This window comes from Peromyscus maniculatus, chromosome 20, assembly GCF_049852395.1.
Source record: "Peromyscus maniculatus bairdii isolate BWxNUB_F1_BW_parent chromosome 20, HU_Pman_BW_mat_3.1, whole genome shotgun sequence".
NCBI classification, from domain to species: Eukaryota; Metazoa; Chordata; class Mammalia; order Rodentia; family Cricetidae; genus Peromyscus; species Peromyscus maniculatus.
Genome location: NC_134871.1, coordinates 36,849,905 through 36,873,300, shown reverse-complemented (window position 1 = coordinate 36,873,300; position 23,396 = coordinate 36,849,905). Strand labels below are relative to the sequence as shown.

The 23,396-nt window shown below is 46.1% G+C and overlaps 1 long non-coding RNA gene across 1 annotated transcript; it reads left to right on the top strand.

Moving 5' to 3' along the window:
• The first annotated feature begins 2,181 nt into the window (after positions 1-2,181).
• LOC121824330 (uncharacterized) lies at positions 2,182-18,397 on the top strand. Its single transcript, XR_006066173.2, has 3 exons — positions 2,182-2,492; positions 17,184-17,261; positions 17,979-18,397. It is a non-coding gene; the product is annotated as an uncharacterized LOC121824330 (long non-coding RNA).
• Positions 18,398-23,396: the final 4,999 nt, after the last annotated feature.

Sequence of the window (23,396 nt, the reverse complement as noted above, 5' to 3'; positions counted from 1 at the left end):
ATGTGGGATATTGGCAATTTGGGGAATTGGACTTGGTCCTTATCTCAAAACGTCAACTAACCTCCAAGATATCCTTCTACCCGATTTCTACATTCAAATCTGTATTCTTCATAGATTTATTTCTCAGAATGACCTGTGAAGTGGATACTATAGGCAGACCCTATTGCAAGTGTTACAATTCTGAAAACTTGTCAGGAAGTCCGTCTATACCTGCTAGTGTTACAGTTCTGGAAAGAAAGGTATCCTGACTTGTCAGGAAGTCAGGCTATACCTACAGCTGTGAAGGGAGGTACCCTGGATGCCTCCAGCTGTGAAGAGTGAAGTAGCCTGACTTGTTGGGAAGTCAGGTTATACTTGAAGCTGGGGTGAGGTGGGGGATGGTCTCCCTGAAGGATGTAGCAATCCTGCTCCTCTCTGAAAGACAATCACACCCCACGCCCCCAAGGGAGCTTCCCAAAAGAGTTATCCCTTTCTTCTTCTGCTCTGCTCCCCCAAGGGAACATCCCAGCAGAGGTATCCATTTCTTCTCAGCTGTGGCCCAAGATGTTGCTTCTTCTGCTTCACTCTGCTAAAGTGGAAACCGGTGCAAAAATGTAGCAATCTGCTCTGGCTCCATTGAAAAGTTTTCACTTCTGCTCCACACATACACACACCCCAAGGGAGCTGCCTAGCAAAAGTATCTGTTTCTTCTCCTGCTCTGCTCCCAAGGGAGCTTCCCAGCCGAGACTCTGCTCCTCACCAGCCAAAGAAGACCTTCACTCAAGACTCTTTCAAGCAAGATTTATTTGGGAAGAGGGAATCCAGGAGAGTGGCTGCCTCTGCCTGGGCAGAGAAGGACAGCTGCTAACTGAACAGGTAAAGGGCTCCGTAGGGGCGGAGTTTTTCCAGGAAGAAGATTTCCTGCTCAGGGATTGGTTGGTTTTCCTGTTTGGGGATTGGTTGGTTTAGTTGGCCAGGGGCAGAGTTGGCTCTGGTTTCAGGGCCAAGTGTGTTTCTTTCACTGGCCCTTTTTAGCCTGTTGCCTCTAGTTTCAGGGCCAGGGTGTATTTCTTTCACTGGCTCTGGTTCCAGGGCCAAAGTGTGTTTCTTTGGCTCTGGTTTCAGGGCCAAAGTGTTTCTTTCACTGGCTCAGGTTTCAGGGTCAGGGTGGGTTTCTTTGGCTCAGGTTTCAAGGTCAGGGTGTTTCTTTCACTCGGGGTTTCAGGGTCAGGGTGTTTCTTTGGTTCTGGTTTCAGGGCCAAAGTGTTTCTTCCACTGGTTTTGGTTTTAGGACCAGGGTGAGTTTCTTTGGCAGGCTCTTTTACCCTATCTACATCAATTGTTACTACAGTTTTTGGGGTCAGAACCTGTGTCCTGGAGGTCCTAGCAAGCCAGGCTCAGAGACCCATCCTCAATAAGCCAAATAAGGAGACAATTAATAGTGAAAAGACAGAGAAATGAATTTGTAGCTAAAAATGAATATTGGGAGGAAGAAGAAAGAAATCCAGTGACACACCCTGTGAGTCCATCTTCGGGGGCTTGACATGAGGTTTAGATTTAAATAGGTGACAAAGGGTTGGCATAACTAGGCTGTCCTGGTCAAGGTGTGGTCCCACCCTAGTCACTGCCTGTCATTGTCTCAGCTCCAGCCTCCCTTGCAAGGTAATATGACAAGCTGTCAAAACTGTGTGAAATCTCTCTTCAGGAGACAAGTTCCTCCTCTGCCTGTCTTTTCTTTCTCCCAGCATGAGATCCTTGAGAAATTCAAGTCCTTGGGGACCATTGTCTGAATAATTCAACAGTCAACGGGAGGGGTGCATCCGGCCCTTTAGAATATCTTCATTCCTACTAACACAGTTATATCATCAGGTGATGGTGTTGATTGAGAAGGAGAGTAAGTGAAGTGTTGTTTCAAGGTCTCCACCTACACTTGACCCCAGGCTTCAAGACTGGGAAATCTACTCTCTCTCCTTCCACCATGGACCATGACTGTTGCTCCCCCATCTCCCTGCACTGGGGTTTAAAGGTCTGGAGTTGACTGTGAACACTTTTTTTTTTTTTTTTTTTTTTTTTTTTTTTTTTTTGTGGAGGTGCTGTTGTCAATGTCTACCACGGAACTTGGAGGCCGTGAGAAGCCCCACATTCAGACATAGGAGTGGAGAACTGGAGACCTTGACTCACTTTGGTTGGAATGTACACACCCTTTGTGCCCATGGAAAGGGCTCACCACGCTACACCAAGACTTCCTTTTTTCTGTTCTCAATCCGTGAGAGAAACCAGAACAACACGTCTTGGGACCTTCCGAAGGGGCAGGGCTTCCGTGGCCACCCTTCACTCCTTCACCTCCTCCCAGAAGCCTAAAGACTCCTGGGATCAGCCAGCTCACCAGTGTGGCCATGGCCAAAGACACAGCCAGTGTGACCATGGTTCAGCAGACTGACAAGTGCCGGTCAGGAAGGCTGAGAAGAGGCTACTGTGATGACAAGAATTGCTGAGCAAGACTTGAAGAGCAGGTTGGTTCTGTCCTAATGGGGACTCCAGTGAAATGGGGAGGGCAGTGGCTACATTGAAGAACTTCGCTACACATAGTAGGTATGCCACCCGTGTGCCCAATTCTGCAAATTTGCATCCCCTCAAGATGGCTCTCCTCCCCCCCTTAAAATGGTTCTCCCGCTTCTGTGCTAGAATGGATGTGGATATGTCCCTACAGAGTATGTGAGTTTGTCCACTCAGAGTAGTACCACAGGAAGAAATGGGAAAAGTACCCAGAGGTTCTGATGGAACACTGTGTAAATAAGACAGATGTTGAAACATTTGTTTTTCTTTGGTTGACTGGCTGTGTTTGTAGAAAGGCCCTGTGGCTCCAATTTGAGAACTACCCAGTCAGCCTCCAGGCTAAGCCAGTCAGTCTTGTTTACTTTGTTTATATCCACCAAATGCCACAAAGGAATGCAGACGCCCTGGAGGCCAGCTGGGTAAGGTTCCCTCCTCAGGGGGGGCTTCTTTCAAGCTCTTCAGACCTAAATCTAAATGTGCTGATGAGGGGACCAAGGAGCCTGACTTGAGGGGTGGGGAGCTGGGACAGGGGACAAAGAGCCTACCTCCTTCCACTGTGAGCAACACATTTTTCTGCAATGTGCCTCTGGGTTCCTCAGCAAGGTGAAGGCTTGGGTCAGAAATTTAATATCCAGCACAACATTAATTAGAAGAAATATTGTCTGAGCTCAGAGGAGCTGGCCATGTTATTAAAATACAGAGCAGACACCGTCTCGCCCCCACGCGATGTCAATCCCGCAGACTGGGGCGAGCTTCCCTGTTTTTAAGCTAAAGGTGGGTGTGTGATGTTAAATAGGAGGCCCACCATCGCAGAAGGTAGGTCAGCAGAGATGACTTTAGTCAAGGCCTGTGGGCTCCACTGCCCAGACTCTTAGACACGCTTTTCCTGTCACACCATCTTTTCCTACACGCCCTCTCTCCGACACCCCCACTCCCTGACATAGCATCTTCCTAATACCTAACATCGCTCCCTTACACACCTACCTGCCTGAGTTACTTTTCTGTTAATGTGAAGAGACTCCATAACTAAGGCAACTCATAAAAGGAAGCATTTAGCATTACCATCATGACAGAAATCACGGCTGGATTATCTGAGTGCTTTGTGATAGGATCCTTCCTCTGGAAGTTAAGAGGCATCGGTGCTCTGTCATCTTGGTCTTTGTTGTGCTGTGACCCTGGGCAGATGGCTTTCTTTCTCTCTCTTTCTGTGTCCATCTTGCTTCTTACTGTCAAGGTTGAATTCTCAGCTGTGCCCCTTGTAAGTCCTGAAACGCCTTAGAAATTGCTACTGGGTTTCCAGCCAGATGAAGAAACAGGACAATCACAAGCTTCCCCTACTTCCCACCAAAGCAAGACTCTGTGGTTGACTTGTTATATTCCATTTGTATGTGTATGTGTTCATGCATGTGTAGGTGCACATGCTCAGTGGATACGAGGGGATCATCTTAGGTGTCTCTCTTCATGTCTTAGTTACTTTTCTATTGCTGTTAATAAGACAACATGACCAAGGCAGCTTACAGAAGAAACTGTTTATTTGGGGCTTACAGCTTCAGAAGCTTAAAGTCCATGACCATCAAGGCAAAGACCATGGTAGTAGGCAGGCAGGCATGGTGCTGGAGTGGTAGCTGAGAGCTTACATCTTGAGAACCAACCATGAAGCAGAATGGCAGAGAGAGAGAGAGACAGAGGAGAGAGAGAGAGAGAGAGAGAGAGAGAGAGAGAGAGAGAGAGAGAGAGAGAGAGAGAGAGAGAGAGAGATCCTAACCCTGTGTGTATATTCCCCAGCCCAGGCCATATGTAAGGAAAGTAGGGTACTTAGTTAATATTGATGGATGAATGGACCCACTGATAGACAAGATGGATGGATGGATGGACAGACCTGTGAGCACATACACAGAGCACAAACCAGGGTTCTTTTGGGGCCCATTTCTATTCACATGCTGGACCTTGCACCAAACTAAAAGTATGCTTCCTCACATTCCAGGAAGCCTTCACAGCACCCTGAGCACTGAATACTATTATTCTTTAGTTCCATCACTATTCTGCACAAGTCAGGGCCACCCATAAAGCACTCCTCCATACATGTATAAATGCATCTGCATGTGCTTCATACACAAATACACAAAGTCACTAATTTATTTGAAAAATATATAAGAGTATCTGTGGTCAAGATTTGCTCAAGTGAAGATTTTGAGATTGAAATAAAGAACTGTAACAATGTTTGATATGCTGGGGCCACCACAGCACAGCTGCGCGCGCGCACGCGCGCACACACACACACACACACACACACACACACACACACACTGGAAATAACTCTCTTACTTTATTTCTCAAAGCAGACATCCATTCATGCCAAGGATATGAAACAGAAATCTGTCTTGTGCTGTGCCCATCACCATCTTAGGAGGCCAGAGGAATGACCAGGCAAGGTGGCAGTGGCTTAGCATGTCTGGAGTCTGCCTGGTTACCAAGTAATTTGTTTTGTTTTGGTTCTGTGGTTTTTCAAGACAGGATTTCTCTCTGTAGCCCTGGCTGTCTTGGAGCTTGCTTGTACACCAGGCTGGCCTCAAACTCACAGAGATCCACCTGCCTCTGCCTCCCAAGTGCTGGGATTAAAGGCGTGTGCCACCATGTCCAGCATCACCAGGTAGTTTTATAAACTCAGGAAATCGTGTCACTTCTCTGATCTTCAGTCTCACCTGCAAATCAGCTATGGAACAGAATGGAAAGTCATGTTGTATATGTTCGACTTTCCATCGTTTACTGGTGCGGAGGTGGGGAGCAAGGGGGAGGGGGGAGACTGTGCACAACAACCCATGGAACAAAAAGACCCAGAGACAATACCTATTGTCAGGCGCAGGGACAAGAGAAGCAGGCAGCATGCTGTACCAGAAATAAAGAAAACAGTGAACCTCTGGCACGATCTGATTGGGGATCAGGGACAGAGCAAAATAGCCTGCACTAGAGCCTGTCTCCTGCCAGCTGTGTGGCCATAGGCAAGTCCCTGGAGCTTCCTGGAGGTTCTCACTTCATCCTGTAAAACAGAACTAAGATCTGCTATATCTGCCCTCAGGATCTGGAACCAGCCAGCCCTGCCTCTGGTTCATGCCCTGTACCTCTGCTCTCAGGCCTGTGTGTCCTGTAAGCCTGGGGTTTCAGCAATGGGCATCCCCCTGGGTGATGGAGATTAAAAAGTCAGTTTCTCGATCAGTGTGGTATGAAACAGTCGAATCACTCACAAAGTGCAGCTGGAAATCACAGCCATTGTCTGCTGCTAATGACTGCAGCACCAACAGAGGCTGTGAATGTGCAACATGGACCTATGTGGCCCCATGCCTTGGTTAGCCATGTAATGTACTAGAATACTCAGCACCAGGTGCCATGACCAAAGGCCCACCCAAGGTAGGAAAAATAAATGATTTTGAAGAGCCTCCTAGCATGGAGCAACACACAGCACTGAGAGTGTAGCCTCCGTAGATACCAGACCAGGTTCATGGACAGTCCTCGCAGACATTCTGAGCAACTGGAACCAACACAAGTCTCCCTGTGAGGCCATTCAAATACAGCACAGAAAAGGAGTAAAAGCCAGCTTGTGCTGGCAGTGTTGGGAAAGAGCCTCTGGAGGTGTGGGTGGCCATGTGCATCTTCATCTGGTTGCTGATTCCGTGCGTGGTATGCTCTGTTTTTGAAAGCTCCGTCAGCTGCATGTGCACCGAAGGCAGCTTAGTTTTCAACGGAAACAATGTGAGCCAGGAGACAATGGAATGGCATCTTCAAAGTGCAGAAAGAAAATATCTGCCACCTATAATTCTATATAAGCAACTAAAAATATCTCCAAGAAAAGAATGAGGCAAAATTTGATTTTAGGACAATCAGAGCAGAAAGGCAAAATAGCGTCTTTTAAACAATAGGAAAACAAACCTAGAAAGCTACATGGAGCTGTGTGAACGAAAGGACAAAGGAAAGGTGGATAGAAGGGAGTGTTGGCTGCATAAAGTGGTTATTAAAATGCTCTGTGGAGTGCAAGCTATACATGGAAGCAAAGTACAGAAGGTAGAAACCAAGTGCATGAGAACGGTGCTGCTAGGGTTGGGGGTGTAGAGCACTTGTCTAGCATAAGTGAGGTCTTGGATTTTATCCCCCCATCATTGTAAAAATATTGGGTCACAGAAACACCTCCCCTTCCTCCACATGTAGGTGAGAAGCACATGTATCCCCCCAAGAAAAAAAAACAAAACATTGCATTGACAGGTACCTGTCGTCCAATGCAATAGACCCCACATGCTTTCCAGACTCAGATTTGCTGGGCAGGCTGCATCTGTATACTGCTCATCCATGTGAGCATAGAGCAAGTCACAGGCAGGGAGGTTCTTCTCCAACACGACACAGCTCCAGGATCAGTGACTGCAGAAATTGCTGCAGCCACGTCATTAAAAAGATGTAATCAGGATGTGAGGTTGATGCCAGTCTGATATGCTTGGGGTGGTGGATGAATGCTACACTTACCTGTCAATCTGTGATGTTTCTTTTGTGTTGTGGGAACGGGATTGTCAGGCTTCAGATATGTCCCCACACATTAATTTGGCAGTGCTTTTCTTCATTCATTGGAAAGAGAAGCCAAGGCCCACAGATGTTCAGTAACTTCCCTTAGATCACAAACCAGGATGGAGTGGGTTGGAACCTAGACCAAGCAGGCCAGCTCGCATGTCATCCCCAAGTCAATGCAAAATCTCACAAGGCCCTGATGCTCATAATAATGTTCTGGAACATTCTATCCTATGTCTCATTTCTCATCCAAAGAGATAGTATGATTGAAATGGATGCCTTCTAAATCTTGCCAAGCAATGAATTGAGTTAGGTTTCTATTTCCCCCCTGTCTCATGAGGTAGTACTTTGTGCCAAGATGCTCTGCAGCCCCACACCCCAGGAGGACAGTAAGGTGTAGCTGAAAGAAGAGAGACTGGGAGGGAAAGGCAGTTGTCTGTTGGCATAAGAGGGGAAAGAAGAGATAGTATCTTAAGAATTCCTAGAATAGGGACAGGAAAAGACAGCTCAGTGATTAGGAGCACTGGTGGTTCTTTGAAAGGACCTGGGTTCAGTTCCTAACATCCAAGTGGCAGCTAACAACCATCTGTAACTCCAGTTACTGGGAATGTAATGCCCTCTTCTGTTCTCCATGGGCACTGCACACATGTGGTGCTCAGACATAATGCAGACAAAATACCCATACTCATAAAATAAAAACAAATAATACTTTAAAAAAGGAAAAGAATTCTCAGAATGGAGACTGATGAGATGATTCAGTGGGTGGAATGCTTGCTGTCAACCCTGATGACCTGAGTTCAGTCCTTAGAACCCACATGATGGAAGGGAACGAATGGACCCACACACATAGGCCATGGCCTGTACACTCTTCCTTTTATAAATACATACATGTATACACATCTTAGTTAGGGTTTCTATTCCTGTGAAGAGACACCATGACCATGGCAGCTCTCATAAAGGAAAGCATTTAATTGGGGCTGACTTACAGTTTCAGGAGTTTAGTCCATTATCATCATGTCGGGAAACATGGAGGCATGCAGGCAGACGTGGTGCTGGAGAAGGAGCTGAGAGTTCTACATCTTGATCCACAGGTAGCAGAGGGAGACTGTGTGCCACACTGGGCATAGCTTGAGCATGTAAGACCTCAAGCCTCCACCATGACACACTTCCTCCAACAAGGCCACACCCACTCCAACAAAGCCACACCTCCTAATAGTGCCATGCCTTATGAGATTATGAGGACCATTTTCATATAAACCACTACAATATAAATGTAAAAAAAATGTTTTTGTGCCAAGTGGTGGTGGCACACACCTTTAATCCCAGTACTCGAGAGACAGAGGTAGGCAGATCTCTGTAAGTTCCAGGCCAGCCTGACCTACAGGTGAGTTCTAGGACAGCCAGGATGGTTACACATAGAAATGCTGTCTCAAAAAAAAAATTGTTTGTGTAAAGAGAGAGAGAGAGAGAGAGAGAGAGAGAGAGAAAGAGAGAGAGACTCCCCCAAAATGAGCAAAGCTGAGTACTTGGGGCTGTGTCTAGTGAGGTCGAGGTGATATTTGCACATAAATGCATACTCAAGTAAGCTGTGTTTCCCTAAACACATCACAAATACCATAACACATGCTATACCAAAACAAGGGCCTCCCCCTCCATGTGTCTTCCTACTTCAGGTCCTTTTCATGCACCATCTGATTCCATGAGGTCTTTAATGACTTGGTTTAATGACACTCCTTGGTGAAATGGTTCACAGGTTTACTGCCAAGAGAGCGTAGCCCTGCCACAGGCCTGTGCAAGCTCAGCCCACCAGCCAGAAACTTGTTTACCTTCAGGTCACACATAGACTGTCCCTCAGTCTTTGCTCATATGGAGGTGAGGGCACCTCAGACTCTGTTGTCTTCCTCCTACCCCTGGTGCCTCTGCCCATCACACTGAGTGCCATCGGAGTAGGTGCTCCTGTGCCCATGCTCACAGGCATGATGGTAGAGCAGCAGGTGGACTGCGTCCAGAGGGTTGCACACCCTGTTCCACGTACTCTATGTTGTGCATCGAGGGTGTGGGGGAGAGAGAAGGCAAACACCCCATATCTCTTTTGCATTAGAGCCTACGTACATGCCTTTTCTGCTGAGTTTTCAGCCTGAAAAAGGACGAGGACAAGGGTGTTTTCATGATAAAAGTTCCTCGAGTGGTTAGTTTGTTTGCTTGGAGCTTTGCAAGAGGTGTTGTGATGAGGTCAGAAATTAGGACAGGGCCATGCTCTGTTCATCAGATCAGCCCCTGCCCTAACCGCTTTAGACTCCACACAGAGGCTAATGAAATTCTTGTTAAACTGACAAAAAAAAAAAAAAAAGCTCTCACCCCTTGTCCTCATGGAGAGCAGTTCAGGCACACTGGGCTTCCCAAGGCAAATCCAAATCCTGAGTAATTACCAAGGGCCTGCATGGGGTTCCTGTCTTCATCCCACTGGCTTTTATCTGTGGGAATAGCACATGTCAGGAGCTGGGCTCTGCTCTGGGATTGCTCTAAGAGGTAAATTCATAGCCCAGCTCTCCAGAAATTTCAGAACAGAGCAGACAAAAGCCAAGGAAGAGAATTCAGAGATCGCCACCAGGGAATGCGCCAAGTGCAGGAAAGAGTCATAGCTGAGGCATCTGGCAGGGCGCAAATCAGTTGCAGGGTGATCTCAGAGGGCATTCAGAAGCTCAGCAGGGGAAAGGGAGGAGGCAGATATTGGCTGGGTTCCTAGGGTTCCTGGCTTTGAGTTGGGGGTTATCTCCAAGCTGCATGGTTGCCTTCCTGACCTTGTGCGGGAAGGCTTTCCTCCCTTTGCTGATAAAACACAAAGGCTGGTGATGTAAACCCTCAGGTGTGACTGGCTGAAGGTCATCAATCCAGCATACAGCTGAACCTATTTTTAAAGTGTGAAGTTCCTGGCACAGGCAGAGTCATAGGGTAATGGACGGTCCCGAGCCAGGTCCAGTAGCCTCCTGCAAAAGGTTTGCACTTTATCTCTCGGGCTAAATTACTAAACAAGGTGGTGTTATTTGAGTGGCACTGTTTACTGTGCAAGAAGCCACGAGGCACAACAAAATCCACTATAAGAGTTTATTAAGGAAAAGGAATAGAAAAGATGACCGTGCAGAAAGAGAGAGAAGGAATAGGTGGAACCGGCTTTTATAGATGCCCCCCAACCGCCCCACATATGCGCATATTGGGTTTACATAGCCATAGATTGCATGATCATGCTGCACGCAGATTATGTGATCACCCACGGATTACGTAGGACATAAGGCCCTAGTATGACTAAGCATCTCGCCTGGCTACTGGACGATGCATAGTGGCCATGTAGCTGGGGGAGTGGCTAGGAATTCTAACAGGCAGACCACATGGGTTAGGGCACTTCTTAAGGGGCGAGACAAACCTAGAGCATGACTCCCACTGTCAGGAGTCTGGTCTGCAGTCACTGTGCCACTCCAAGTCACCTGTGTGACACAAGGAAAGACCCCAGACCTCTCTGAGCCTCATTTTCTTTGTCTACAAAACAGAGGTATTCGTGAGAATCTCTCTGTCTCAGGTCTACAGGGAAGGTTCAGGGCGACATGTCTGTTGTCCCACATTGAACTGTGCCTGGAACCTAAGAGGTGCATAAAGTTATGACAGACACTGGGTCCCTCCAACAACCTCTACCGGCCTCGAGGCTCGTAGAAATCACACATTTTATCAATCAGTTCCAAATCTCTTGAGTACTCAGCTAACCTATTTTCCACTAAGGCAAAGAAGGCACATCACTGTCATGTAATGTGCCATTTTGAAGAAGGGGACATCCACTGATAAACTGAATCGAAAGCCTTTTCCGATGGCTACTATCTCAGGACCAGTAGTCTACCAGGGACTGTGCTTCCAAATGTGTGGCAGAGGTGGAAAGGGCTGAAGCGCGAGGCTCATGAACTGGTCTTGCTTCTTGTGCCTGGCTTGGAGATTGCTCTGAGTTTTCTTCCTCAACAGTGCTATTTGGACAGCATCCAATTGCCCCTAGAAAAGCTAGGCTTGTCTTTAGCTCGCCACCCCCTCACTGCATCACCTTGGGAGAGTTCTGTCCTGTTAGTTTCTTTGATCTCATTTAATGGGTGGAAGAGAGACAGAAATTAATAGATGTACCTCCAAGTGGCAAGCAAAAGAAATCATGAACCCTGGGAACTCCTGCCCACACCTGGAGGTTAAAGAAGCTCCTAAAGCCTGAAGAAGCAGGTGTATGAAGTTACCTGCTATCCTGGGTCCCTCGGTTGTTCACACTCTACCTGGTCTCTACACCCTGGCCCCCTTTTCACCCAGCTTTCCATAGCTCGGCCCCTTTCATTCTGACAATCTCAAAAACTGGTCTTTCTGCTCCTGCTTACTGAGACACACTGGAAGCCTGTCTGTGGCCACATCGAGTGGCCTGGACTGACATCCCAAGAACAGCTTTGAGTCCACGGGGATTGAGTCGCAGGAGGAATTCCCTGCCGCCACCACCCTGCAGGATGTTGGGGGAGAACACCAAGAGATGGGGTGACCAATGGTCAGCCCAGGGACATGAGCTCCAACTCGTCCTCACTCCTCTTTTCCTGCACGCCCCCCCCCCCAAGCAAATCCTCCATTTTCATCCTCCATGGGAGAGTAGAGTTTTGAAAAGGAAACTTGGAAAGATCTAGAAGATCCCTCTAAAGAGTCGCTTCCACTCCATTTTTTCATTGTGATGGCTCAGTGGGAGAGGGGGAAGGAAGAAGAGCGTGAAAGAGGGGTGGAGGAAAGCAGAAACAGAGGTGGACACTGGACTTGCGGTTGCTATCAAGGAAGAGTGAGGAGTGTCACAGAACAGAGCCTGGGGTGGTGGCTTTAGGCAGAGTCCAGAGCCGTTTTTATCAGGTCTGCCTCTTTATTCCTATAGCTACACAGTCAGAATTGTGTAGGTTAGTTAGCATTCTGCTTCCCTGCTATAAAGTGTGGCTAGGAACATAGTCATCTCCCAGAGTTTCTGCATATACTGATATTGCTGAACCTGGTGGCCCAGGCTTGCATCCAAATTATTGGGGCAGCTGAGACAGGAGGATCCCATGACTGAGTTCTAAGCCAGCCTGAGCAACTTAGTGAGCCTCTAACTCAAAGTAAAATACAAAGAGGGGTCAAGGTGGGGAGGTAGTTCAGTGGGAGAGTGCTTGCCTAGCATGTCTAAAGCCTCCAGGTACCATTTCCAGCAACATACACAAGAAAAAGTGCTAGTATTTGTAAATAACCTGAGCCAGTACTGATAAGCATGATTTAAGTATTTATTAAGAAAATAAATCAACACAGGACTCCATGTGCATGGATTTCCACTCAGGACTCTAAGAGGCAAGTAGTTTCTCTGAGCCTTGGTCTCTTCTGCAACAAAATGAAAGATCTGAATGAGATGCCTGACACTGTGACGCCTGGTGTCATAGGTCCAATGCCAGCTTCTTGATACTGTGCCACAGCACTGTCACAGACAAAGTTCACACCCCCAATCAAGTTACAGAAAACTGGAAAAAACAAAGTTTCTTGTTTTGAGTACATTTATGATTTTGTGTTGGGCTACATCTATAGCTGTCCCTGGTCCCATGCAGCCCACGGACCACAAGTTGGATATGGAGGCATGTAGGGGAGCCACGTAGAGACACAAACCCAATATGTGGCTCAGGGGTCTAAAAAGAATTATACAAACTATGTAGGGTGACTCCTCCCAAGATCCCTGGGAGGTTGAGGAGAATCCCTTTAATGGTACTGATGATGAAAAGAAGAAACGGAGAGGCCATGGGAATTCCTTTCTGTGGTCACAGAGTGAACTGTAGGGTAAATGCACAGTTGGACCCTGCTCAGGCTAAGTGAACCAGTTTTGGTGCTGAAGATGTGCCTAGCAGGCTGTCTACATTATTTTTCTATTACTGTGACAAAATACCATGACCAAGACAACTTATAGAAGAAAGGGGTTATTTGGGGTTTACAGTTTCAGAGGGCTAGAGTCCGTCACTATCATAGCCAGGGGCATGACAGCAGGCAGGCAGGCACAGTGCTGGAGCAGTTGCTGAGAGCTCACCTCTTGAGACACAACCACAAGGCAGAAAGACACTGGTAATTGAAACATAAAGCCTACCCCCCAGTGACAGACCTTCTCTAACAAGGCCACCCCTCCTACTCCTTCCCACACAGTTCCACAAACTGGGGACCAAGTATTCAAACATAGGAGCTTATGGAGGCTGTCCTCATTCAGGCTGGTTGTCCTTTTTCAAGTTTTAGGTAATCCAAGGAGTACTTGATGGATCCTACCAAAAAGGTAACAACTATCCCAGGGTCTGGGGCAGATGGAGACAGGAGGGAAAAGCAAATGCTTCAGTATAGATTAGGAGTGAGAACTCAACCAAGACTGTAGGGAACTCCAGTTGGGGTGAAAGCCACTGCGGTGTCTGTTCCTTTGCCTGCCACAGACAAATGTCAAAAATGTCAAGTCTGGCAGATGGCAGGTGGCCAGCCCAGGTAGCCACTACAAATTTCCCAATGATTCTGGATGGATGAGTGCTTCTTAAGGTTTTTGATCTTTGGCAAGAAGCTGTCATTTTATGATCATGGAGCCTCTCATATTTTATTAAATCATTAAATGAGCACACAAGACAAACAACATGCTTTTTGTCACCTTCAGAGAAGAGCGGCAATGGAGAACAAGGGACCTACACACTCCTTTGTTGATCAGGAGGGAAAGCAGACAAGAGGTCATGGCTAACAGGAGTTGAAGAACCTGGCACCTGCCACATTCTTTTCCTGCCACAAGTCATGTTTCCGCTAATGTCCTAGCATTTCCCTCAGTCCAAGCTAATGGAATTTGCTATGCATTATTTTGACACTGAATGGTGCTGATGTTATCTCACTCACCTATTATAGAACTAGACACTACTGGTTGATACTCAGCCCAAATCAGTTCATCGTGACCTGAGTGCTGGCATATTCCAAGGGCCATGCTTCTGCAGCTCACAGGCATTCCCTGACAGACAAATATGACAGTCCGGCTGTCTACTTGGAATTAATCACCTTTGTCCTTAAGGTTCCAGCAGGGTTACACTCAGGGATCTGTAGGTTCGTGTATGCATCGATTGCTGTTGTATCTAAATAATGTTTAATTTAGAGTCTTCTTAATTTACTCATGTTGGCACTGGGGACTCATCACTAGAAAAGGAAGCAGTGTCCCCTCACTGAACAGAGCTGCATTCACTAAACCAGTACCCTACCCAGAAGCCAGCCTACTGGGAAAGGTTCTACCACCAGACACTGGAAGAAAATCTCCCTATGGGAGACAGCATGGCTGGGCAAAGGAAGTGCAGGAACCATTGAGAGGCATGGATTCCGTGTCAGGGACTAGACTGACAGTTAGCACAAAATGATGTGAAGGAATGGGCCCTGTGGTCAAAGAGGAAGCTGGGTCCATCTGAGGCCCAGTTAGCAGGAAACAATGAGATCCAATAGTGTGCTGGAAACTCAAGGGCTTTATCCAGGGAAGAATGCAATTGAGCTGAGGCTGCCGAAGTTGGAGATAGAGATAGGATGGAGAGGGAAAGAAAGTGCCCAAATGTTTAGCAGTGTATGGAGCATGGATCAGTAGCATGCACTGAAGCTGTTTCTGCTGGACACAGGATGAGATGGAGTGTATGAGTTACTTTTCTGCTGCTGTGATAAAACATCATGACTAAAGGTCAACTTAAGGAAGAGTTTGTTTTGGCTTATGGTTCCAAAAGGATAAGAGTCTATGATGGTAGACTAGAGGTAGGGCAATAAGCAGCAGACTTGGTGGTGGGAGCAGGAAGCTGAGGGCTCCCATCTTCAAACATAAGCACAAAGCTGAGAGAGTAAACTAGAAGTAGATGAGGCTTTTCCTTTTCAAAGCCTGCCTCCAGCAAGGATGCACCACCTCAACCCCACCAAGCAGGGACCAAGTGTTCAAATTCCCAAGATTACAGGGGACATTTCTCACTGGAATCACCTCAAGGAGGAAGGATGAGTGGCTGTCTGAGGGAAGGGACAAGTACAGAACACATGAGTCTGCAGACATCCTGCTGAGGAGTGGTCCCCTACACTCCACAGATGAGAGAGGTACAGGGGTCCCAGCAGATGGTTCCATGAATGACTACAGGTACTTTTTGTTCTTCTCCTCCTTCTCTTCTTCCTTCTTCCTCTCCTTCTCTTCCTTCTCCACAACTCCCTCTTTATCCTCTACTTCTTCTTATATTGAGACTTGCTAACCAACCTTTCAGTTCAAGAGTTGATTTCCTGTCTTAACAAGAATCTTATGGACATCCACCCCTCATGCTTCCAGCCTGAAGACCCTGTTGCCCACGTGATCCTGTGGCCCGGAAAGACAGACATTCTTGGGCAAAGCAATCAGAGCCATGAGAGTGCATTAAACCAGGACCTCTAATGTCATCTCAGCCAGTAGGTTGAGTGTGCTGCCTGGAGGCCCTGAACCCTGGACTGAGTAAGAATAGGGCAATAAGGCAGAGAGTGGGGTCAGCCTATGAGAAAAAGCCAGTGGCAGAGAGGAAGACTGGAAATGCTTGTCGCATAGACTGAACTGTGTTACAGTTCAGCATGCTCAAATGTGGGTTGGGTGAATGATCCCAGTGCCCTCAGTTCTGGAATGTTGAAGTCCCAGTCCTTTGTACAGCCTTTGCCTTTGAACCACTGACATTTCCCCCAGCTCTGGTAGACTTCCTTCTTGGGAAGTGATCTCTGTTTATCCACCTCTCCCCACTCCCTCCATCGTGTGCATGTATGGAGAGCAGAGGTCAACCTTGGGTGTCATGCCTCAGATACTATCTACATTATTTTTTGGATGTGATCTAACTCTTGCTGACTAGGCCAGCCTAGGTAACCAGCGAACCCTAGGGATCATCTGTATCAGTCTCCCCAGTGCTGGGATTACAAATAAACATGGCCACCATGCCCATATTTTTTTCTTCTATTTTTGATATAAAAAGATAATTACAGCATTTCTTCCTTCTCTTCCCTTCCTCCAAGCCCTCCTGTATATCATTCTATTTCAAATTCATGGCCTCTATTTTCATTAATTTTTGTTACATGTGTATATGTATATACTGAATGAAAAAAAAAGAAAAGGAAAGGAAATATGACTGCTCCTGGGTATGCTAAAGGGGAAAATTTATTATAAATATGTAGGAGAGTATAGCCAGAAGCAGGGACCTCTGGGAGAGTCCAGAGTGGACATGGTCAGACTGAGTTGTGCCATGTAAGGTGGGGGGAGGGAGAAACCCAAAGATACAAAGAGGATGAGCAACTAAAATGGTTGAATTATATAGAGAAGGGCAGCTGGGGGAAGGGCATGCCATCCCAGGGATGGAGAAGTTTAGGGTAGGGGGTGGGGTATGCCAGCAAAGAGGTCCCTGTAACAGGTAGGGACTAAGGTATGCAGGGAGAATCTGGTAGTCTGCTTTGATATGTTAAATAGGAACCTCAGCCATTAGATTAGATTTGAAACCTAACATTAATATAATATAATATAATATAATATAATATAATATAATATAATATAATATATATAATTAATATGATATGATATAATAGATATAATATAATATAATATAATATAATATAATATAATATAATATAATATAATATAATATAATATAATATAATATATATGTGTGTGTATGTGAATACATATATATGTATGTATATATTTGTAAATATACCCGCTGTCTGGATAATGCTGCAGGCATGTATATGTTTTCAGGGCGTGCCATTTGATATTGAATAACTGTTGATGGGCTCTTCCCTGAAGACTATTTCTCCCACTCCAAGCATTCTGTAGCTGTTTGTGTAGGGCTGAGGACCTCTCTGGCATATCTATTTTTGTTGTCCTTGTTCTGTTCATGGTTGGGCAGCTAACCAGAGCTAGGGAAGTCATGGATCTTGGAGGAGAACCTACAACCAACACTTTACTAAGCCAGCATAATCCCTAAGTACACTCTAAATATTTATCCTCATACCCACAGATAAGTATAGTCCACGCCTCTCATCAAGGAAACATCTCTTTGCAACAGGTGGAGACCATTACAGAAAACCACAACCAATCAATATGCACAGTCCTGGAATCCAGTTCCAATGGCTACATCTACAAGGTAACTCCCACCCCTCAGACTCAGGGAGCATTGCAGAAGAGGAGGCAGAAAGATTGTGAGAGCCATGGGATCAGGGAGTTTTCCGTGAGACTTTGTCTCTTACTAATGTCAAAAGCTACACCCATAAGGTCTCACCAACATTTCTAGCATTTTTACATGAGCTCTAGACAGCCCACTCAGGTCTTTGTACCTACAAGACAAGCATTTTGCCACCTGATCTATCTCCTCAGCCCACAGAAGTGCCCCCTTTCTTAATAAGTAGTCTCTGCTTCTACCACTATCTACACATCCCTGTCTAAATATTGTCCTAGGATGTACGGTGCTGGGAAATCCCAGGGGATGCCCATCAGACCCAGATCCTTGCCCCTGACCCTGGAGGGATCTTCAGTTGTTGCAGAAGTCAGAGGGAGTCTAGAGATTGGGCTTGGGCCCTGCTCCTACTATGGATACCGACTTGTACACAGCCAGCATCTTTAGAGCACTCTGTTTGCTGAGAGCAGGTTCAAAATAGGATGGGGGAGGGGAGATCAGCAGAGAGAAAAGCTCAGCAACCAGAGACCTTCTTTTACAAAGGTGACGTGGAAAAATAAAATCTGGAAATTCACTTATGTGCAGCAGACTTGGCTGGGTCTTTCATTGTCCTATGAGCATCCCACATATTTACTTGTTGACCTCCGATGACTGTAGAAGGATGCAATCACTTTCCTGTTTTCACAGATAAGGAAATAGAGACTCAGAGAAGTAACAAACCCAAGGTCACACAGCTAGGAAGCATGCGCGCTTGGTCTAAACACACAAAGTCTGGCTTCCGGGTCAGACACTTAGATAAGTTGCTGAAGACAGGATGCAGGAAGGCCTGGGATCTGGAGAGAAGGTGGTAAAGTGATTGCTTCCAGCGAGTACCAGATATGATGGGCCTCACTAGGACCACTGCAAAAATGAAGAGGAGGTCTCCTGGCTACAAGCTCTCCAGACAACTTGCAACAGGGAGTGTCATTTCCCCAAACAGAATCAACACAGCACTTCACATAAAACAGCGCTACTTATGAAAGAAAAAAAAAAAAACCCCAAAACCCAGAGCCTTCTTGTTTTGTACATTAATAAATTAAGATAAAGGTAATTGTGTCAGTGTGCATTTAAAACAGAACAGACACCTTTGGCTTGGGAGATGGCTCAATTGGTAATGTGGTTGCAGCTTGAAGACCTGAGCTTGATTCCTTGAACTCACATAAAAGGTCAAGTGTGATGGTGCATGCATGCAGTTCCAGTCAAGGAGGTGGAGACGGGACTCTTGCTGGTCAGCCAGTCTTGCCTCCATGACAATCTCCAAGCCAGTGAGAGACCCTGTCTAAAACAATGAGGACAGTACCTGAAGAACAACACCCAAGGTTGACTCCTAAACTCTGACACTACAAGTACACTTAACCCCCCCCATACAATGTATACACACACGCACACACGCACACACGCACATCATCTATCCATGTAGCATCCATATATAAAAGATATTTAATTCAATTGTTACAAATGTATTAATGTGAAAATTATTTGTTTTTATTTTATGAGTATGAGTGCTTTTGCTTGCATTCATGTATATATGCCATGTTTATGCTATGCACATAGAGACCATAAGAGGATGTCAGAAGTGGTTGTGAGCCACTGTGTGTGTGTGCTGGGAGCTAAACCCTAGACCTCTGCAAGAGTAGCAAGTTATCTTAACTCCCAAGTTTTCCATCCTTCCAGTCCCGGAATTTTCCAAATCTAGCTTCCTTTTGGTCTTTGAACTCAACTTGCAAATCCTTGCCAACATAGATGAAATCTTAACTATTCCCCTTAAGGTCTCCTGTAAGTGCTCACTTTCAGCAGAGTTCAGATAACAAATTCATTAAATGTCCCCCTGTGTTTAAACTGTCAGGCCAAGCCAGAAGATTCAAGCCTAAAGCAAAAAAATAAGGAAACATACAAATGGAGAGGTTACCAGTTTCCTTGAATTAATGAAATGTGGCAAGGTTGGTAATATCTAATTTAAATTCCCTCGGTGAAATGCTAGGTCTAAATTAAGGGACAACTCAGTCACATTTGAAAAAGTTACGAAGACTAATCTACCTTGAGCCCATTGAAAACATCTTTAAAGACACCTTCCCCAACCCCAGAGGGGTTGGTTCTCGCCCACAGCCATCGCTGTAATTTCCAAATCGCTCTATAAAATTCTGAACTTTTCTAGTGTGGACAGGGTCTTGGAGCTGGAATAAACAAATTGAGCCTAGTACCACAGGCAAGTTCCATCCTGAACTTAGGACTTAACAGCCTGAGGGTTCTGGCTGGAGTGCAAGGGCAGTTTCCTTCCCCTTCACAGACTATTTTCTAGTTACTATGGCAACAAGAAACTACAAGCCCACAAATATAGATGGGTTTGGTTTTCACACCCTTGGCCTTGACTTAAGTTTAGTGATTTAGCCTCTTGTACCATGCAGCACAGACTCATAATGCCCCCGCCCCCATACCCACTGCCTTCAGCACCTGGATACTTGACATAAAAATATTTATTCAGCACCCCTCAAAGGTGCAGAATTGAAACCAGCCCAAGCAGGGAGATGTTAGTGGAAGTGTTTGGGGGAGCCTATAAGTAGTGTCTTTAAAAGATAAAGGGGGTGCTCTTCTCCCCAAATGTCCACAATAAAGAGCTGATGCTTAAAGCTAGAACAATTTGTACTATGAGGTGAACTTGTGGATGGCTGGCATCTTATTTATTAACTCTTGTAGACCAAGGTTGATGAAGTCTGAGGTCCCAAACTATAAAATGCCATACCAACATTGCTCTCAAAACTGAAAAATTGAGAAATTCACTTCTACATGACTCAGTAGTTATGGTTTGAATGGAAAACTTCCTCCATAGTATCATGTGTTTGAATACTATTCTCCAGCTGGTGGCGCTGTTTTGGAAGGTTGTTGAAACCATGGGGTCTTGCTGAATGAACTGGGTTGCTGGACGACAGTTCTTGCAGTTTATAGTCCAGCCTTGCTTTTAGCCCCAGTCTTCCTGCTTCCTGAGCCACTAGGATGTGAGAAAGCAGTCTTAGAGTTCTGCTGCCACAGCCCTGCTGCCACACTTTACTCACTATGATGGACTGTGCCCTTTGACTGTGAGCCAAAGGAAACCTTAAGTTGCTTCTTACCAGGTATGTGGTCCCCACAGTGAGAAAACAAAGATGCTCATTAATATGACATGATGCCGAATCTTCCTAGCAATCCTAGGTTAACTCCATCATGCTTCATGTTAGAGGCCGGTAAGCTGGGTTCCAGACACCTAACCTGTGTAGAAAACAGTTCCACTTGACAGAGTAGAAAGTGATGTCCCCACTAGTGCCTTCTGGGTACTGTTTCAGCTATGAAAAGGGAAAGGCAAAGCTTGGTAGACTCAAGGATAGTCAACCTATTCTACTAAGGTTCAACAAAACAAAACACCAGAGAATTTGCTTAAGGAGTTCTTATTTATTTTTCCAGGAACAGATATAGATACCATCTACATCCCTTTCATGCATGGGAATCTTTTATTACAGATTTAGATATTTTTTACACTTGGTTTTTGGCTGAAAAAAAAAATGCTACCTTTCTTGTTGGCACAACACAAGCAAATAAAAAAAACACACACAAAACAAAAGGAGGAAAAGGGAAAATAGCAGTGTTGAGGCCACTACCATAGACAGATGCTATATATAAATGATTGGAAAATTCTTTTCCCCAAAGAGATGCAGCCAGCCTGGCAGAGACCTGGCACATCTTGGCAACTCACAAACTGTGTACTTTTCCATTCTCATCTACAAAACATTCATAAATATGGTGACAAGCATAATATACATCAGAAAGATACTTAAATTAGTAATGGCCATTGATCATCCGAGGCTCTCAGAATACTTGGCACTGAACTAGTCAATTCTGTGTGTCATCTTTCCCCTTAGAGCAGCTGAGACGCCAGGTTTGAAGACGGAACCCGAAGACTCCAGTGTAAGGGACTGTGTAGATGCTTTCCTTCACGCTTCAGGCTATTATCTAGACACACTGGTAACAGCAGGGATGGGCTGGCCCCTCTTGAGCCTCAGACTCGGTTCCCCAGGTTCAGGTGCTGGCTGCTAATTGTCAACAGAACTATGACACAGAACACTCTCACCCCTGAGGAGCCCCACCTCTTCTTCTCAAGAACGAAGGCATCGACCTGACAGTTTGGGGCAGATTCCAAATCCAGTCATTTCCTCTTGCCAGTTTTGATTTCAGTCAGGGAGAAGATCACAGAACACAAAGGTGTCTATGGCAAGGGCTGCTACACCTCACCTCAGCCGGTGTTTCAACCCTGGGAACAGTTCACCCAAAGAGTAGCACAAGTAGATGTGTGCACACAACTGGCACATTACCCCTCCACCACCTTTGTCTCGGTCCACTTCATGCATTTGTGCATTTCCTCCAACGCCCTTTATGTTGACTGCTATTGGGCTGGAGTGCCTCACAGCATCTGACTCCGAGGGCAGATGCAGTGTTTGATCTGTTTCTCTCTCTCTCTCTCTCTCTCTCTCTCTCTCTCTCTCTCTCTCTCTCTCTCTCTCTCTCTCTCTCTCGATGAACCATTCTGATACCCACATCCTCAGTATGCAACCGTCTGTGGCTTTATAAATCATAGTCACAAACTCCTTGCCCCTCCACCTGTCCAGGGGAACAGAGAGCAGATCCAAAAGCTGTATTTGAAAGATTTTTAAAGTATGTACCAGTACTAAACCCACAGAGACCCTTTGATATCAGTCCTCTAAACAATACAGCATGGTAACTGTGTTAAGATCTGCAAATGGAGCCGGGCGGTGGTGGCGCATGCCTTTAATCCCAGCACTCGGGAGGCAGAGCCAGGCGGATCTCTTGTGAGTTCGAGGCCAGCCTGGGCTACCAAGTGAGCTCTAGGAAAGGCGCAAAACTACGCAGAGAAACCCTGTCTCGAAAAACCAAAAAAAAAAAAAAAAAAGATCTGCAAATGGTTCATTAGAATACAGAACGAAGAACAACACACAGGTAATGTGCAAACGTTATCCCATTTGATAGAGCTTTAGTAAGTACTTGGCATCCAAGATGGCTTCCTGGGCTCAGTCCTAGTACATGTCGAGAACAACTGTACCATAGCATGATATTATGTCATTAAAGATAGGCCAGAAAAGACATAGCTTCTTGCTGGCTGTGTGGTGCTGCCTCTTAGAATCCAGGCTCCCGTGATGCAGGGAACCCATCCGTATGGGGAAGCAACAGCATTCACTGGAGGTAGGCAGCACTTGACGAGCCCGACACTTTGAGTCACCCATGGCTAGACTGAGTGGAGGGTCCTTGGCTACCCGAGTGTCGCTTAGATTATGGATCTCTCAGACATGGTGGGCAGATAAGGCACCCTACTGGGTTGTCCTGATCCCAAACCACGGGACCCAGGGTCATGAGTGGTTGTCTTCTGCCTCAATGTTCTGAGAGGCTGTTATGTGAGACAGGCAGTTATGAGCCACACACAAAAACAAACAAACAAATAAATAAAAAATGAGCATGTGGATATGAGGGCAGTACCTATCCAAACTCCTCTTTCCTGAGGTAACATACTGTGGAGATTGACACCCCCGTCCTCACCCCCAATGTCAGTTGCATTTGTGATATAGTAACAGAAAACCTTAAGGGGGCATATTTTCTTGAACAGAGCAAGAGAGTCTGAGGTAAGCTGCCGGCGTGCAATCTGATACCCAATGATGGCCTCGGAGTCAAGGCCTTGACGCTCAGGGATGGGCAAGATCTTTCTTTCTTTGATCTCTGTCATTCTGAACTTCTCATCAAAGAAGGTTGTGGCCTCTCCAGGTGGTACACATGTTAAAAAAACAAAACAAAGCTGGGCAGTGGCACTGGCGCATGCCTTTAATCCCAGCACTTGAGAGACAGAGCCAAGCGGATCTCTGAGTTCGAGGCCAGCCTGGTCTACAGAGGGAGATCCAGGACAGGCTCCAAAACTGCACAGAGAAATCCTGTCTCGAAAAACAAACAAACAAAACCCCCCAAACCCCAAACCCCAACAGCGAGAGTCTGCTGGTAAGACAAAAGTACAAAATGCAAGCTGAGGTACTGTGA